Source organism: Saccopteryx bilineata, chromosome 6 (genome assembly GCF_036850765.1).
Source record: "Saccopteryx bilineata isolate mSacBil1 chromosome 6, mSacBil1_pri_phased_curated, whole genome shotgun sequence".
Lineage (NCBI taxonomy): Eukaryota > Metazoa > Chordata > Mammalia > Chiroptera > Emballonuridae > Saccopteryx > Saccopteryx bilineata.
The window spans coordinates 187,044,127-187,063,591 of NC_089495.1; the positions used below are offsets into that span (position 1 = coordinate 187,044,127).

The following is a 19,465-nucleotide window of genomic DNA, read 5'->3' on the forward strand; positions in this document are numbered from 1 at the left end:
TTTATCCACTGCGCCACCACAGGTCAGGCAAGGATACATTTTTTTTTTTAAGATTTTATTCATTATAGAGAGGAGAGAGAGAGAGAGAGAAGGGGGAGGAGCAGGAAGCATCAACTCCCATATGTGCCTTGACCAGGCAAGCCCAGGGTTTTGAACCGGCAACCTCAGTGTTCCCAGGTTGACGCTTTATCCACTGCGCCACCACAAGTCAGGCCAAGGATACATTTTTAATTTAAGTATGTCCCAAACATTGCATGGAATATGCCTACACCCCAAATTATTCATTGTATATCTGAAATTCAGACTTCAGTGGGCATCCTGTGTTTGTAGTTGCTGAAGTCAGCACCCCTACGTGGAAAACTAGCAGAACCTAGGTGGAGCCTTTCAGTCAAAGCCTCATTCAAACATCCTTCGGGTGTGTGACCTTTGACATGCTATGTCCCAGGACAGCCCAAGCTCTACGTCGATCAGGTGTCCCTGATTCAACTTCCCCTTGCAGTGGGACACTCCTGCTGCTTTATCAGCAGGGCTGGCAGCCTCTTCGAGACTACTCTTGAGGCAGCTATGAGAATGCTACTGATCAGTGCCAACACTAACTGCCACCGGAGGAAAAGCACGAGACCAACACACAGAGTTAGTTGCAAAAATCACACAGGCAGTTTATTACTCACAAATCCTTTTGGCGTGCCTGGGTACGGCTTAAGGGGGCCCCGTCGGCGTGCTCCTCTCAGCTGTCTTTGGTCAGAGCTCAGAGCTGTGCTCACGTTGAAGTCTGGGCCACTACCTCAGCAGGAGGCCCCTCAGCTTTAGTACCTTTTCTGGCCAATGCCTTCTAACAGGTGTCAATCTCCAGGATTATCACCACCTTTTGGGGAATTCCTTGTAGGGAACCCCTTTTATGTTAATCTACTGAAATGTTACATCAAGCCACTTTTAAGATGTTCCTATAGAAGCCTCTTGTTTATGTTAACTTACAGAGTTATGACATCAAGCCACTTCTTATCTATGTATAACTTCACACACAAACTGGGCCCTGCTCAAAAGTCAGAGTCTATTCATCACATCTGCACACACTATATTAATTCCTATCCATACGGCATAACTTTATTTAATTTTCTTAATTTTAATATTATATCTTAATTACTTTTATATATCTTCCATATTTTTTTATATTTCTATATATTTAATTACTATAACATTATATTACTACAACATGCTAATCACCCTCTCTGGTCTTAACATTGGAACCCAATCACTGGTGACTCCTTGACTGGATTTTTACTCCACAGCAGGTCGGAAATAGCGGTTTGTGGTTGGTGTAGCCACGTCAGACAGTATCCTTCCTGCTTCCAGGAGGATGACGGCCGACCGAGACTGACCACGATGTCGACTCTCACACGGCATCCCAGGAAACCCAACAGTCAGGGGTAATGAGCGTGGGGGCAAACGCATTGACTATGGTGGTCAAATGGGGACTAATCTTTGATTTTTAAATACAGGCAGGCTGTGAGCTCTGAGGAAGCTTTTGTAAGTAATGACCCCATTTCTGTCATCAGGAAAGGTTATGCCTGATCTGTGGTGGTGCAGGGGATAAAGCATCGACCTGGAATGCTGAGGTCGCCAGTTTGAAACCCCAGGCTTGCTCGGTCAAGGCACATACGAGATGCAACCACAAGTCGATGCTTCCTGCTCCTCCCTGTCTTTCTCTCTCTCCCTTTCCTCTCTAAAATCAATAAATAAAATCTTAAAAAAAAAAAAAGATTAAAAGATGGTCAGCCTACTCTGTCCAAAGGCAGGGAAACGTGTTATATGTAGAACTCATAAGATTCACATTTTATTTTATTTATTTTTATTTATTTTTTTAAGATTCACATTTTATTTTATTTTTTTAATTTATTTATTATTTTTTTACAGAGACAGAGAAAGAGTCAGAGAGAGGGATAGACAGGGACAGACAGACAGGAACAAAGAGAAATGAGAAGCATCAATCATTAGTTTTTCGTGGAACGTTGCAACACCTTAGTTGTTCATTGATTGCTTTCTCATATATGCCTTGACCGCGGACCTTCAGCAGACCGAGTAACCCCTTGCTCGAGCCAGCGACCTTGGGCTCAAGCTGATGAGCTTTTGCTCAAACCAGATGAGCCTGCATTCAAGCTGGTGACCTCGGGGTCTCGAACCTGGGTCTTCTGTATCCCAGTCCGACGCTCTAGCCACTGTGCCACTGCCTGGTCAGGCAAGATTCACATTTTAAAACCCTTTACTCAAGGGATTTTATTTCCTTGGGCAGCCAAAGCCCATTTTTCAGTGTAAAAATAGTGTTGTTGCTAAGCGCCTACTGTGTGCCAGGCATCATGCTGAGGGTTTGTGGTGATATTTTGTTGAATCTTTTCAGTGATCCTGCTGTGTCATCCCCACTCCTGTGAACCCCATAGTTGAGATTCAGAGAGGTTAAAGAACCTGCTTAAGGTAACACAGCGGGCTAGAGACAGCACTGCATTTAAGACGGCAGTGTAAAGCCAGTAGCCACGACCACCATCACAGCAGCCTGGCCCACGTAGGTTCACATTAGATTCGGAAAGACGGTAATGAAACAATGGAGCCAAGAACTGATGAGTCATCATCTTTAATCCTAGCTTGCACCCGGTAGGCAAGAAATACACACAGTGGGAAAACACTTCCCTTTCCATGCAGGGCTCCCAAAGCCACTGACTTATCCAAGTTTTATAGAATCAAAGGTTTCTAGCTCACCAGACTTATTCACCTCTGTTGGGCAGATAAAATATATTATGCTCAATTTGTTAAAGATGACGCTGCCCACGTGGAGGCCATTGCCCAGGTGATATTAATGTGTATTGGGGGTGGGCTAAAGGCAGGCAGAATCCTTGTAGCCTGGGGCTTGGTTTTGGGATTAAGCCTTTCCCACCCTTTTTGATGTGGGGTGGTACAATTCAATCATGCCTCAGAGAAGTGACTTTGTTTAGAGACTTCCCTATTTTGTATATTAGATTAGAGGTTGTGAAGCTACAATATAAAGTGGGGGCAGAATGGGAGCTTGCTCTCTTGGTTCCTGAGATTAGCATTAGAGAGCAGAGCAGAGAGAGGCCACGTGGAGTAGGCCAGGAGAAGCAGCCAAGATGGTGGAGTGCTGAGTGAGAAGCCAGTTTGTGCAGTGAGAAGGAAGGAGATGGGGAACAGAGGTGAATAAGTCTGGTGAGCTAGAAACCTTTGATTCTAGGAAAGTCAGATAAGTCAGTAGCTTTGTGAGCACTGAATGAGTGGGTTTTGGAGCCCAGTGTGTGTTTTTTGCTTGCCCGCCGGGTGCAAGCTAGGATTAAAGACTATGGCCCACCAGTTTTTGGCTCCGTTGTTTCTTTGCCGACTGTCCGAATCTAATGTGAACCTGCATGTGAATGGCCACGATGGCGGCTCCTGGCCTTACAACCTCTGTTCCCCATCTCCTTCTCTCTGCACAAACTGGCTTCTCTCTCAGCACTCCACCATCTTGGCTGCTTCTCCTGGCCTCCTCCACGTGGCCTTTCTCTGCTCTCCTCTCTAATGCTAATCCCAGGAACAGAGAGAGAGCAAGCTCCCATCTGCCCCACCTTATAGTGTAGATTCAAAACCTTTAATCCAATATACAGACAAGGAAGTCTCTTGATACAAAGTCACTTATCTGAGGCATAATGGGATTCCTCATGAGAGTGTACCACCCCACATCAAAAAGGGTGGGAAAAGCTTAGTCTTAAAACCAAGCCCCAGGCTACAAGGATTCTGCCTGCCCACAGCCCGCCCCCAACACACATTAATATAATCATACCCATCCCAAGCAAGAAGGGCAACTAATATTAATTATCACCTGGGCGACGGGCTTTCACGTGGGCAGCACCATCTTTAACAAAGTGAGCATAATATATTTTATCTGCCCAACAGGCAGGATATCCAGATTCCAATTTCTATGCCTGTAACCACTGCCCCATACTGCCACAGCAAACAGTTCCCTTCCCGACTATCCTGTGGTGAAGCCTTGTCCCTCCATGAAACTGGCCCAGAGTGAAGAGCTATGTATCCATCACCCCTTCTCTCTGGGTGGTGCACCTCTCCCCTCTGTGCATGGAGGGGCACTGTAGGTCAGTATCCACGGCCACTATCACAGCTGCCTGGCCCATGCAGGTTCGCATTAGATTTGGGCAAATGCTAATGAAACAACTGGGTGACAGGATACAGTGGAACCAGGAGAAGGGAATTCCCATCTCCCCCATCATTTCCAGTGACAAAAGGCCTCTGCAAGGTGTAAAGCCAGGAGCTACGGCCAGGGTCAGGGCCACTATCACAGCAGCCTTCTGGCCTATACAGGTTCGCATTGGATTTAGACAGTCGGCAAAGAAACAGCGGAGCCACAAACTGGTGGGCCATAGTCTTTAATTCTAGCTTGCACCCGGCGGGCAAGTAAAAATACACACTGGGCTCCAAAACCCAGTCACATTCAGTGCTCACAAAGCCACTGACTTATCCGAGTTTCCTAGAATCAAAGGTTTCTAGCTCACCAGACTTATTCTCCTCAGTTCCCCATCTCCTTCCTTATCCCAAATACAAACTCTACACAAACTGGCATCTCACTCAGCACTCCACCATCTTGGCTGCTTCTCCTGGCCTCCTCCGCGTGGCCTTTCTCTGCTCTCCTCTGCTCTCTCTTCTAATGATAATCTCAGGAACCAAGAGCGGGCAAGCCCCAGTTCTGCCCCTATTTTATAGTGTAGCTTCACAACCTCTAATCCAATATACAAAATAGGGAAGTCTCTAATACAAAGTCACTTCTCTGAGGCATGATTGGATTGTACCACCCCACATCAAAAAGGGTGGGAAAGGCTTAATCCCAAAACCAAGCCCCAGGCTACAAGGATTCTCAACACACATTTATATCACCTGGGTGACGGCCTCCTGGTGGGCAACGTAATCTTTAACAAAGTGAGCATAATACATTTTATCTGCCCAACACAAGGGAATTGTCCTGCTTGCTGTCTGCTGACAACCGGGGTGGAGGATTTGAGAATATGCCTATTGTTGGACAGATAAAATATATTATGCTCACTTTGTTAAAGATGGCGCTGCCCACGTGGAAGCTATTGCCCAGGTGATGTTAATGTGTGTTGGGGGCGGGCTGTGGGCTGGCAGGAGCCTTGTAGCCTGGGGTTTGGTTTTAGGACTAAGCCTTTCCCACCCTTTTTTTTTTTTTTTTTTTTTTGGTATTTTTCCGAAGCTGGAAACGGGGAGAGACAGTCAGACTCCCACATGCGCCCGACCGGGATCCACCCAGCATGCCCACCAGAGGCGAAGCTCTGCCCCTCCGGGGCGTCGCTCTGCCGTGACCAGAGCCACTCTAGCGCCTGAGGCAGAGGCTAAGGAGCCATCCCCAGCGCCCGGGCCATCTCTGCTCCAATGGAGCCTCGGCTGCGGGAGGGGAAGAGAGAGACAGAGAGGAAGGAGGGAGGGGGTGGAGAAGCAAATGGGCGCTTCTCCTATGTGCCCTGGCCGGGAATCGAATCTGGGTCCCCCGCACACCGGGGGGGACGCTCTACCGCTGAGCCGATGCTCTACCGCTGAGCCAACCGGCCAGGGCCTTTCCCACCCTTTTTGATGTGGGGTGGTGCAATCCCATCATGTCTCTGATAAGTGACTTTGTATTAGAGACTTCCCTATTTTGTATATTGGATTAAAAGTTTTGATTTCTACACTATAAAATGGGGGCAGAATGGGAGCTTGCTCTCTCGGTTCCTGGGATTATTAGTGTTGGGCAGATAAAATATATTATGCTCACTTTGTTAAAGATGGTGCCTCCCATGTGGAGGCAGTCGCCCAGGTGATATTAATGTGTGTTTCTGGGCAGGCAGGATCTTTGTAGCCTGGGGCTTGGTTTTGGGATTAAGCCTTGCCCACCCTTTTTGATGTGGGGCGGTACAATCCAATCATGCCTCAGAGAAGTGACTTTGTATTAGAGGCTTCCCTATTTTGTATATTGGATTAAAGGTTTTGAAGCTACACTATAAAATAAGGGTAGAACGGGAACTTGCCCGCTTGGTTCCTGAGATTATCATTAGAAGAGAGAGCAGAGGAGAGCAGAGAAAGGCCACGTGGAGGAGGCCAGGAGAAGCAGTCAAGATGGCGGAGTGCTGAGTGAGATGCCAGTTTGTGTAGAGTTTGTATTTGGGATAAGGAAGGAGATGGGGAACTGAGGTGAATAAGTCTGGTGAGCTAGAAACCTTTGATTCTAGGAAACTCGGATAAGTCAGTGGCTTTGTGAGCACTGAATGTGACTGGGTTTTGGAGCCCAGTGTGTATTTTTACTTGCCCGCCGGGTGCAAGCTAGGATTAAAGATGACAGCCCATCAGTTTTTGGCTCCGCTGTTTCTTTACCGACTGTCCGAATCCAATGCGAACCTGCATGGGCTGGGCAGCTCTGATGGTGGCCCTGGCCTTGGCTGCTGGCTTTACATTTAGCATTAGAGGAGAGAGCAGAGAGGACAGGAGAGAGAGGCCACATGGAGGAGGCCAGGAGAAGCAGCCAAGATGGCGGAGTGTTGAGTGAGAAGCCAGTTTGTGCAGAGTTTGTGCAGGGAGAAGGAAGAAGATGGGGAACAGAGGTGAATAAATCTGGTGAGCTAGAAACCTTTGATTCTAGGAAACTTGGATAAGTCAGTAGCTTTGTGAGCACTGAATGAGTGGGTTTTGGAGCCCAGTGTGTGTTTTTACTTGCCCATTGGGTGCAGGCTAGGATTAAAGATGATGATCCATCAGTTTTTGGCTCTGTTGTTTCTTTGCCGACTGTCTGAATCCAATGCGAACCTACATGGGCCAGGCTGCTGTGATAGTGGCCCTGGCTACTGGCTTTACACCTATTAAACATGTAGGTGATGTACAAGGGGCTGTGTCATATCCTAGAAGACAGGAATGGAACTCTAAGGACAAGCCCGGCTTCATGGGTGTGCAACACACAGGACCCCGTGCCCAAAAGTGCCTGTGCTGATGCCATGCTCTGCTGTGGTCGTGACATTCGTGGATTTTGAAGACGAGGCATCACGTTTGCAATTTGCATCAGGCCCTGCAAATTATGTAGTTTGTCCTGCCTGGAAGGAATGAGGAACCTCCAGTCCCTTTTTAAATTGTCACTGAAGCTGCAGATAAGATAAAACCTGCAGGGAAAGAATGCGACTTCCTCCTTCCTGGCTGTTAACTCCTGGGGTAGCAACACTGGCCGCTGGCGGCCCACACCTACGATTCAGGGCTTTGAAGGGTACAAAGAGTTGGTACCAGGTGGAAAGCAGAGTCTCAGGGCCCCCCACTGTCACCTCCATTTCACCGATGACAACATGAAAATTCAAGAAGGTGGGTCACTAGTCCCAGTTTCCACAGCAAGAAGTGATTGAGGCAGTGACCCTTGCCCGAGTCCAGAACCCAAAGCTCTTTGCTGAACGGCTGTTAGCTTAACTCACAGGTCCCATGCATTAAGCCTCAGAGAGCACAGAGAAGTTTTTCTCTGCAACAGGAATCGTGCCGTACGTGGTCTTTTGTGTCTGGATCTTTTGTTGAACATAATATTATAAACACTCATTTGTTTTGTAGCATGTCAGCCTTTAGTCCTTTTTATGGCTGAGTAATATTCCAATGTATGGATTACACCACTTTGATCCATCTATCAGCTGATGGACATTCGGGTGGTTTCTACTCTGTGCTATTATGACTAACAGTGCTATAAACATTCCTGTACAAGTTTTTAAAAAATTGTTATTGATTGATTTTAGAGAGAGAGAGAGAGGGAGAGATAAACATCAAATTGTTGTTTGACTTATTTATGATTCATTGGTTGATTCTTGTCTGAACCATGACTGGGGATTGAACCCACAAGCTTGGTGTGTCGGGATGGTGCTCTAACCAACTGAGCTACCTGGCCAGGGCCTGTACAAGTTTTCATGTGGACACATTTCATTTTTCTTGGGTAAACACTTAGAAATGGAATATAGCACCTGACCAGGCGGTGGCGCAGTGGATAGAGCGTTGGATTGGGATGCAGAGGACCTAGGTTCGAGACCCCGAGGTCGCCAGCTTGAGCACAGGCTCATCTGGTTTGAGCAAAAGCTCACCAGCTTGAGCCCAAGGTCGCTGGCTCAAGCAAGGGATTATTCAGTCTGCTGAAGGCCCGCAGTCAAGGCACATATGAGAAAGCAATCAATGAACAACTAAGGTGTCGCAATGTGCAACGAAAAACTAATGGTTGATGCTTCTCATCTCTCTCCGTTCCTGGCTGTCTGTCCCTGTCTATCCATCTGTCTGACTCACTCTCTGTCTCTGTAAAAAAAAAAAAAAGAAAGAAATGGAATATGGTGACTGTATGTTTAACATTTTGAGGCAACGCCAGACCTTTTTCAAAAATAAATGCATAATTTCACATATCCACTAGCGTTGTGTGAGGGTTCAGATGTTTCTACATCCTCATCAACACTTGCTGATGTCTGTCCTTGTGGTTATAGCCATGCTGGTGGGGATAGGTGTGGTCTCATTGAGGCAGGGCAGTAAGAAGCCAGGAAAATTCCTTGGCAAGTAGAATGGGGAAACTTAGACAGCTGGACAAACTGGCCGAGCAATCTACAGCCAGATACAGAAAAAGGTCACCTCCCCAGAGGTGACATCTAGGCCTCAGTTGTATTTCCGTTCCAAGCCTAGAAAAGCAGCAGAACCAGGTGGGGGACACCAGGATCAGCTGTAGTGACTAATGACCCCCTGCCCTGGGGCTGACCAATCAGTGGAGAGCAGGACCCTGAGAGAGTGTTGGGCAGATAAAATATATTATGCTCACTTTGTTAAAGATGGCGCTGCCCACGTGGAAGCACATCACCCAGGTGATTGCTTGGGATGAGCGTGATTATATTTATGTGTGTTGGGGGCGGGCTGTGGGTAGGCAGAATCCTTGTATCTTGGGGCTTAGTTTTAGGATGTAGGGTGGGCACTCTCATGAGGAATCCCATCATGCCCCAGATAAGTGACTTTGTATTAGAGACCTTCCTATTTGTATATTAAAGGTTTGGGAGAGTCTATAGTGTAGACTCTCCCAGTCTACACTATAAAGAGGGGCAGACTGGGAGCTTGCTCTCTCTCAGTTTCTGAGATTAGCATGAGAGAAAAGAGTAGAGAAAGGCCACGTGGAGGAGGCCAGGAGAAGCAGCCAAGATGGTGGAGTGTTGAGTGACAAGCCAGTTTGTGCAGAGTTTGTGCAGGGAGAAGGAAGGAGATGGGGAACAGAGGTGAATAAGTCTGGTGAGCTAGAAACCTTTGATTCTAGGAAACTCAGATAAGTCAGTAGCTTTGTGAGCACTGAGTGAGTGGGTTTTGGAGCCCAGTGTGTGTTTTCACTTGCCCACTGGGTGCAAGCTAGGATTAAAGATGATGGCCCATTAATTCTTGGCTCCGCATGGGCCAGGCAGCTGTGATGGTGGGCCGCGGCCACTGGCTTTACAGAGGGCACACCTGAAAAAGCTGATGAATATTCTATTAGCTCACCCCTCAACTCCCAGTCTTTAAAAACCTTCAAAACCAAGGACCCAGGGTACCCATGCCTTTCCCTCCCTCCTCTTCTTCCTCCACAGGTGTGAATCTCCTAAGCTCTAAGGGACCCCATGAGAATTGGAACCAGGGGAGCAGTGTGGGCAGTGGCAGCTCATCCCCGGCTCACTCCCAAACCGAACCTGTCTCCAAAGCCCCCTTTTCTCCGCTCAGCGAGCCCGGGCAGCCACCGAGATTCATTTCTTTCCTTTAACATTTCTAGGAGCCAAAGCAGCCCCGCCTAGGCCCTCTCCCGTTGTCTCCTCTACCCTAAGTAGATGCCTCTTCCCGGAGCATCTACTGTTTTCAGTTTCCCTGCTGGCTAATGATGTCGACCATCTTCTCATATGCTTATTGGCCATTTGTGTATCTTCTTGGAAGACATGTCTATTTAAGTCCTTTGCCCATTTTTAATTGGGTGACTTGTCCTGTTATTGTTGAGCTGTAAGTTTTTATATGTTCTTAATACTCGACCCATGCAGACATATGACTTACAAATATTGATACTTTCCCAATCTCTGAGTTGTCTTTTGACATTATTCTAGTTTCCTTTGAAGTACAGTTTTAATTTTGATAAAGACCGATTTATCTATTTTTCTTTGGTTGCTCATGTTTTTGTAATCAGTAAAAAAAAGAAGTTAGTAATTCACAAAAAAGGAGGCTGAGAAATTACGCAGTTTAATTATTCAACAACATTTCCTGTCCTGAAGGAGCTGATCCCCTCCCCCAGCAGATCTTCCTCGGGGTTTACGCCCCAGGGTTAAATATGCTTTTGTCTTCCTCTCGGTAATTTTACAGGTTTCTGGGCAAAGCCTTTCATCCTCTGGTGAAGCAGATGGTCCATTAAACAGCTTTGAATTTAAATGAGATGAGTCATCACCTCCCTGGTCTTGGACATTCTAAAATCAGTTGAGAGTAAGCCATTCCAAGCTTTTTGATGTTAGGGTCTTGGCGGGTGGTGCTGGCGATGCTGCTCGGTGCTGACTGTAGAGGAAGCTGACCACTGGCAAACGGAGGGCACGCTGTTTGAGGTGGAGGTCGTCAGATCCTACACAGTCTGGGGCAATACGTACCACATGTGTTTGTAATAACGACGTTGGGAGGACTCCACCTCCATTCATAGGGAACTGGTTATGGTACAGTACACGCGAACTCTGGAGTAACAACAGCCAAATGTGCTGAGGGGAGAGAATTACAAATGTCGTAGGGGAGGGTGAGTTTTTCCTGAAACCCTCGTAGGCTCAGCCAGCTGGGGTCTGTGAATTAAAAGACAGATTGCCCTGGTTGGATAACTCAGTTGGTTGGAGCATCATTTCGATACACAGACGTTGCTGGTTTGATCCCAGGTCAGGGCACATACAGAAATAGATCAAAGTTTCTCTCTCTCTCTCTCTCTCTCTCTCTCTCTCTCTCTCTCTCTCCCCCTTCCCTGTCTCTTCCTCAAATCAATCAATCAATCAATCATTTTTTTTAAAAGACTGATTAACAGGAGAAAAGGCATACAATTTTTTAAAAAAAATATTTACGTGTATGGAAATTCACAGAAACAAAGTGAAACTTGAAGAAGCAGTTAGACTCGGGGGCTTCTAGACAATCTTAACAAAGGAAAGAGGGGTTGAGTTTCCAGGAGTAAACTGTGGGGAAGTAACTAGGAAATATGCGGGGGAAAGTACTGTGAGATAAGGACTATTCTAGAAAGGAGTGTTTGTGTAGACTCACCTCGTTGGCGACACCATCTCAGACGATAAGCATCACTCTTCTCCCTGGTGGTGGTGGTTGGGGGGGGGGGGCACTGTTCTCAATGGGAAATGTGTGTCCTGCTTCCAGGTAGAAAAGCAAAGAGCAGAAATCCCTTCCATCTTCAACGTCTTCAGCTCGAGGAGCTCCTTGTGCCAAAATGGTGTGTTTCCTGGTGGAAGATCCTAATCCCCTTCAGAGGGACCTGATCACAACACAAATGAAGGTATAATTAAGGGGTGAGGTCAGCTCTCAGAAGAAAGGAGGGGTCCCTAGGAGAGCCCCAGGGCCTTTGTACTCGCTCTTCCAACGGCCTGGACAGCTTTTTGCTTAGCTGTGCCCTCATCACAGGTTTGGTCAGAAATCTCTTCTGAAAGGTCCTCCCTGACCATCTGGCTCAAGAGCGTGCTTCCTCCTTTAGCGTTTTTCTTCACAGCACTGACCGGCTTCTGACATGCTGTTGTATGTTTATGTGTTTGCCACTATCTGTCGCCCCAGTGGTCTGACAGCCCCCAATCACATTGCAGCATTAGATTACCTTTGCATTCCCTGTGGCCAGAGGGTGCTTGGTATTTTTTTTTCCCCTTTTCTGAAGCTGGAAAAGGGGAGAAATAGACAGACTCCCGCATGCGCCCGACCGGGATCCACCCGGCACGCCCACCAGGGGCGACGCTCTGCCCACCAGGAGGCGATGCTCTGCCCCGACCAGAGCCACTCTAGTGCCTGGGGCAGAGGCCAAGGAGCCATCCCCAGCGCCCAGGCCATCTTTGCTCCAATGGAGCAGTGCTTGGTATTTTTTAAGGCTGAATAATATTCCACAGCATGTGCAGACCAGATTTTTAAATTTTTTTTTAATTTATTCATTTTTTTAGAAAGGAGAGGGAGAGAGAGAAAGAGAGAGAGAGAGAGAGAGAGAGAGAGAGAGAGAGGAGAGACAGAGAGAGGGAGGAGCTGGAAACATCAACTCCCATATGTGCCTTGACCAGGCAAGCCCAGGGTTTCGAACCGGCGACCTCAGCATTTCCAGGTCAACGCTTTATCCACTGCGCCACCACAGGTCAGGCTAGACCAGATTTTGTTTATCCAGTCCTCCATTGGTGGACATTTGGGTTGCTTCTCCTTCTTGGCTGTTGTGAATCATGCTGGGTGTATAGACATCTGTTTGAGAGCCTGCTTTTAACCCTTCTGGATCTATATCCAAATATGGAGTTACTGAATCAGACGGTAATTCTGGCTTTTTTAAAATTAAAAAAAAATTTTTTTTTTATTTATAGTGGGAGAGTACGAATGCAGTTTTCCATTACCACGAACTATGCAGTCGAGTTTCCCACATTTGGGGAAATCGCGGGGTCAGCACATCCGGAGTGCAATGGATAAGCCTCGCCCCGGGAAAACCACCTTCGTGATCATGGTATCTCCTCTGCCAGGTAAGTATGCGGTAATTCTGTTTTTAAGTTTGTTTTTCTTTTATGGAATCATATAGTTCTTAGTTTTTTCTGATTTACTTATTTCACTCAGTATAATGTTATCAAGGTCCATCCATGTTGTTGTAAATGATCCGATGTCATCATTTCTTTTCTTTTCTTTTTTTTTACAGAGACAGAGAGAGTCAGAGAGAGGGATAGATAGGGACAGACAGACAGGAACAGAGAGATCAGAAGCATCAATCATTAGTTTTTCATTGCTCATTGTGACACCTTAGTTGTTCATTGATTGCTTTCTCATATGCACCTTGACCGCGGGCCTTCAGCAGACTGAGCAACCCCTCGCTTGAGCTAGGGACCTTGGGTCCAAGCTGGTGAGCTTTTTGCTCAAACCAGATGAACCCGTGCTCAAGCTGGCAACCTCGGGGTCTCAAACCTGGGTCCTCAGCATCCCAGTCCGATGCTCTATCCACTGCGCCACCGCCTGGTCGGGCAGATGTCATCATTTCTTATGCTGAGTAGTATTCCATAGTATATATGTACTAAAGCTTTTTCTTTTTCTTTTTTTTCTTTTTTCTTTTTCCGAAGCTGGAAACAGGAGGCAGTCAGACAGACTCCCGCATGCGCCCGACCAGGATCCACCCGGCATGCCCACCAGGGGGTGATGCTCTGTCCATCTTGAGGCATCGCTCTGCCGCAATCAGAGCCATTGTAGTGCCTGAGGCAGAGGCCACAGAGCCATCCTCAGCACCCGGGCAAACTTTGCTCCAATGGAGCCTTGGCTGCGGGAGGGGAAGAGAGAGACAGAGAGGAAGGAGAGGGGGAGGGGTGGAGAAGCAGATGGGCGCTTCTCCTGTGTGCCCTGGCCAGGAATCGAACCTGGGACTCCTGCACACCAGGCCAACGCTCCACCACTGAGCCAACTGGCCAGGGCTGTACTAAAGCTTTTTAATCCACTCATCCACTGACAGACACTTGGGCTGTTTCCAGATCTTTGCCATTGTGAACATGTTTTTAAGTTTTTGAGGAACCTCTCCACCTCCTCCTTCATAGTGGCCACACCATTTTACATTCCCAGCAAGAGTCTGCCGCGTTCTAGTTTCTCCACAACTCGCCAATGCTTGTTATAGTCCATTTTTGTGATAGTTGCCTCCCACGGGCATGAGGCGGTGTCTCTATGTGGTCCACGTTTGCACCAACTCACACCTCCATGCTCATAGAGTGCTGCTCCCTGAGTATTAGCTGAATGATGAGCAGGTAGATGGCTCGATGAAGGAAGAATGAATGAGTCAACGGGAGAAGGTGTTTCTGGAATAACAAGGTCAAGTGAGGCGGCTGCTGAGGGCATTGGTCCAAGTGAGAGTCAACTCCAGAAACATCTGCCTGACCTCTAAATCCACACACACACTGGGGAAGGCACCGCGCAGCCTCCTGGGTTCCGCAGTCCCATGAACCCAGAGGTTTGCCCAACAAAGGCAGGGCTGTTTCGTACAAGCCTGGGCGTGAGCTCGGGGTGGGGAGGCCTCCGCAGAGCCCTCCCGCCAGAAGGTGAGCAAGGGAGATCCGGGGTGATGAGCAGTTCCTTGAAGGAGGGGGTGGAGGACCTGTGGAGGGGCTCAAGGCAATAACAAACTGGCTCTGGAGAGGGACACGGCCCTGACCTCAGGGAGCTAAGTTTCTCCTTTGCTGTCTCCCAAATCTCACTCCATCCGATTCGTTCACCTGGGCATTGCCCATGTCACCACCTTCGGACAGGTCACCCTGGGCTCTGCCTGGGTGCCTGTGAGGCCTCAGAGAGTCCTCAGCCCCCAGTCCTCCACCCCACCCCTGTCTCCTTCCTTCTCATCCGATTTCCTCTTTCCAGGTTTTCTAAGTGGAGCTGCACCTAATTTATGACCCAGAGGAACGTGCTGGAGTGTCTCTACTTCCACACTGGTGCTCTGGGGGGGCTCGCAGCTCTGTGAAAGGGAAATATTTAAGAGGGCAGAAGCATGACTCTCATTCAGTATAAAATGATTATGGGTTGAAGATTCTATTACTTTAACTTACACATTATTGTTATCAAAGGCCTTTGGAGCAAAGTCTTTTGAAAAATGTTATTCTTTGTGATGGGCTGTGTCTGTCACCTAGTGACAATTTTGGGTAACTGCAAGTCACTCAACACATTTTAAGATAAACCTTTCAGGCCTTCTCTGTTTTGGAATCCCTGGAGCAAATGTAAATTGGTGCAAGCCTTTGAAGTATGGCAATACTTAACATTACGCGTGCCTTTTACCTTTCTACCTAGGAATCCCACTTCTAGGCATCTGCCTTGAAAATACACCTCCAAACACAAAAAATACCTATGCACAAGGTTATTCATCACATCGTGATTTGTTATTTCAAACCCCTGGAAACTACCTGAATGCCTGCGTAGAAGAGAGTCCATCCACCCAGCAGAGTACTCTGCAGCCAGAAAGAAGAATGAGGAAGATCTCTAAACGCCAATATGGAGTGATTTCTAGGACATTCTGTTAAGTGGAAAAAAAGCAAAGCCTTGAGAATATCAATAGCATGCCATCCTTCACGTAAGAAATGGTGGGGAGTATAAGAAAATACACACATATCTGTTCATTTGTGCAAAAGAAATTTAGGAAGGGTAAAACAGAAACTGGAGACTGATTCTCTACTCAGGGGGTAGAGGTGGGGAGGGGGAGGGGATGGGACCCATGTTAGCAGGGGTGAGATGAGAATTCTCTGGGTATGTCTTTTTCTAAATCTTTGACTCTCGGAACCATCATGGCATTGCACATGCCCTCACATACGCACAAAGTTAACTGACAATTACAACCAACCAGGATGTGGGGGAACCTGAAACGGATGATCTAACAACAAATGGATCTAACAGACCACCGAGAAATCACTAACCATGTGGAAGGGCGTGGGCGAGGAAAAAGATTGCATAAGGAACTCTGGAAGGCGATTCTCGCTGGATGCTGCAAGGCTGACGACCAAGGAACTGTCATGAATTCCGTGATCTAGTTAGTAAACATGCTCCTTCTGGGGTCTAGGTTTGAAACAAGTCAATGAAAAGCATAACGTCACATGGTGATGGTGCTACCGAGAAAATAAAACAAAGCCAGGTGATGTGGTGAGAGTGGCAGGAGAGGGTAGTTAGGGAAGGCTTCTCAGAGGAGGAGACCTCTGAGCAAAGACCAGAAGGGAAAGCATGGCATCCAGCACTGTGACATCTGGAGGAAGATCTTACCCAGGGAGAGAAGCATGTGCAAAGGCCCTGCCCCAGAAATGGGCTTGGCCTGGTACGCTGGGAGGAAGCAGGACAAAGAGCTAGGAGGCACTGGGAAACCACAGGACCTGTGGGCCAGGGAGGGGGCTGGACGCTGCCCTAAGCACAGCAGGAAAGCACAGAGGCTGAAGTCTAGTACAGCTGCATCTCATATTATGTTTATTTACATATTATAGAAACTTCTTGGTTTACTGTGCCTCCTTCACTAGACTATAATGTAAAATCTCATTGTGAAATGTTGGCCGCTAATCCAAAATTAAAAAAAAAAAAAAAGACTATGGGGTAAATCTCATGCTTCCCATATGACCCCGCCACCATACTCCTGGGCATTTATCCCAGAGAAGGAAACCGGTGATCCACACTAAAACCTCTTTGCGATTCTGCGTAGCATCTCCACTGGTAATAGTCAAAACCTGCCAGCGACCTAAACGTCCCTCCATAGGTGGATGATTAAACACACTCAGCTGTATAGACAGACAGGCAGCATTGGCTGGATGGATCTGAGGGCCTCCTTTATGCTGAGAGAAACAAGCCAATCTCAAAGGTCACACGCTGTAGGGTTCCATCCATGTAACACGCTCAAAACAACAAAACCATAGAGACGGAGAACAGATTCATGGTCACCAGGGTCCAGGGATGGTGCAGGAGGAGACTGGGGGTGACTATGAGGGGAAGCATGGCAGAGGTCCCTGTGGCATTGGAATGACTGTCCTGTGTCATGCTGCTGCTGGTGCTTCAGGAACTTACGAGGGATAAAATGGCACAGAACTCTTCACGTATGTTGTTTTGTTGATTGGGTATTGTGCTGTCGTTACGTAAGATGGGACCCCTGGGGGAGAGTGGGTGAAGGGTGCAGGGAGATTCTGTGCTGTAGTCCCCTTGTCTGTGGGCAGTATGATCAAAGACCCCCCAGTGGATGTCTGAAACCCCGGAGAGTATGAACCCTATATAGACTGTGGTTTTCTCCTATACTGCACGTACCTACCTATGATAAAGTTTAATTTATAAACTAGGCACAGGAAGAGATTAACAACACTCACTAATAAAAAATAGAACAAGCCTGACCAGGCGGTGGCGCAGTGGATAGAGCGTCGGACTGGGATGCCGAGGACCCAGGTTCGAGACCCCGAAGTCACCAGCTTGAGCACGGGCTCATCTGGTTTGAGCAAAAGCTCACCAGCTTGGACCCAAGGTTGCTGGCTTGAGCAAGGGGTTACTCGGTCTGCTGAAGGCCCACGGTCAAGGCACATATGAGAAAGCAATCAATGAACAACTAAGGTGTCGCAATGTGCAACGATAAACTGATGATTGATGCTTCTCATCTCTCCGTTCTTGTCTGTCTGTCCCAATCTATCTCTCTCTCTGACTCTCTCTCTGTCTCTGTAAAAAAAAAAAAAAAAAAAAAAAAAGAACAAGCATGACAATACACTGTAATAAAAGTTAGGTGAGTGTCCCCTCTCTCTCTGTCTCTCAGCATCTTTTTTTTTTTCAATTTTTAAAATTTATTTTATTTATTCATTTTAGAGAGGAGAGAGAGAGAGAGAGAGAGAGAAGAGAGAAAGAGAGAAGAGAGAAACAGGGGGGAGGAGCTGGAAGCATCAACTCCCATATGTGCCTTGACCAGGCAAGCCCAGGGTTTCGAACTGGCGACCTCAGCATTTCCAGGTCGACACTTTATCCACTGTGCCACCACAGGTCAGGCCTGTCTCTCAGCATCTTACTGTCCCGTACGCACCCTTACTCTTGGTGAGATGATAAACTGCCCACCTGATGAGAGGCATTTGTGGTTTGAGGTGTGGCAGCAAAACCAGCATGAATATTTTTTCCTTCTTCACAAGAAGATCCGTCTGACCATAGATCTCAACAGCCTCTGCATATAATGTGCTTTCCCTTATTAAGTCAAGAACTTTCATTTTTTCACTTAAAAAAAGCACTTGATGGCTTCTCTGTGGCATGTTTGAATTGCCAGTATCCCTGCTCTTGCACTTTGGGGCTATTAGTAAGTAAAATGAGGGAGACGGCCACAAGCACCTCAATACCTCAACAGACGATCTGATACCCAGGTGGCTGCTCTGTGACTAACGCCCAGCGAGCGTCTAAAGCATGCAGACGCTGGACAATAGGATGAGTCATGGCCCGCGCAGACATCGTGAGGTTTTATTACAGCTTCTCAGAACAGACTGCAACCTAAAACTTATAACCTGTTTATTTCTGAAATTTCCCATTTAATATTTTTAGTTGGATCCTGAGAGTCTAAAACCATGGGAAGCAAAACAGCACTACTACATTTGCAACTTTGCCTGACTGTAATTATTTCAAAATAAATTTTTTTTCCCAATTTGGTGAGAGAGACAGACAGACTGACAGGTACAGACAGACAGGAAGGGAGACAGATGAGAAGCATCAAATTGTAGTTGCAACACCTTAGTTGTTCACGGATTGCTTCTCATATGTGCCTTGACCTCGAGGGGCAGGGAGGCTCCAGCTGAGTCAGTAACCCCTTTGCTCAAGCCGGCAACCTTGGGCTCAAGCCAGCGACCTTGGGTTTCAAGCCAGTGATCTTTGGGCTCAAGCCAGCAACCTTTGGACTCAAGCCAGCAACCATGGGGTCATGTCTATGACCACACACTCAAGCCAGTGACCTCGGAATTTCAAACCTGGGTCCTCAGCATTCCCGGTCAACACTGTATTCACTACACCACCACCAGTCAAGCTCAGAATAAAAAGTTTAATAAAAATAATTGTAGCCTGACCAGGCGGTGGCGCAGTGGGTAAAGCGTCGGACTGGGATGTGGAAGACCCAGGTTCGAGACCCCAAGGTCGCCAGCTTGAGCACGGGCTCATCTGGTTTGAGCAAAAGCTCACCAGCTTGGACCCAAGGTCGCTGGCTTGAGCAAGGGGTTATTCAGTCTGCTGAAGGCCCATGGTCAAGGCACATATGAGAAAAAAATCAATGAACAACTAAGGTGTTGCAATGCACAATGAAAAACTAATGATTGAAGCTTCTCATCTCTCCGTTCCTGTCTGTCTGTCCCTGTCTATCCCTCTCTCTGACTCTCTCTCTGTCTCTGTAAAAGAAAAAAACAAAATAACTGTAGGCCACATAAACACGGGGTGGGACAGGTTTGGTCTCTGAGCCAACAGTTTGTAACCTTTGGTTTCAAGGAACAGGACGTTCTCATTCTTGATTCAATGCCAACATTGTTTGGTCCCATTTCCCTGGATCACAGGCCAGGTGACGAGGTCAGACAGAAGGTGAGCGTGGCATCCCCGGCATCCGAACAGCAGGTGGAGAGACTTTGTGTTTGGGCGCGTCCACGTGCTGCGTGGGTGTTCTATTGCTGTGTAATACATGACCACAAACGGAGTGGCTTAAAATAACCCCCATTTATTATCTCATAGTTTCCAGGGGTCAGAGGCACAT

At 47.4% G+C, this 19,465-nt stretch overlaps 1 non-coding gene across 1 annotated transcript; it reads right to left on the minus strand.

Moving 5' to 3' along the window:
* Positions 1–12,604: 12,604 nt before the first annotated feature.
* LOC136309640 (U1 spliceosomal RNA) lies at positions 12,605–12,766 on the minus strand. Its single transcript, XR_010726333.1, has one exon. It is a non-coding gene; the product is annotated as a U1 spliceosomal RNA (small nuclear RNA).
* Positions 12,767–19,465: the final 6,699 nt, after the last annotated feature.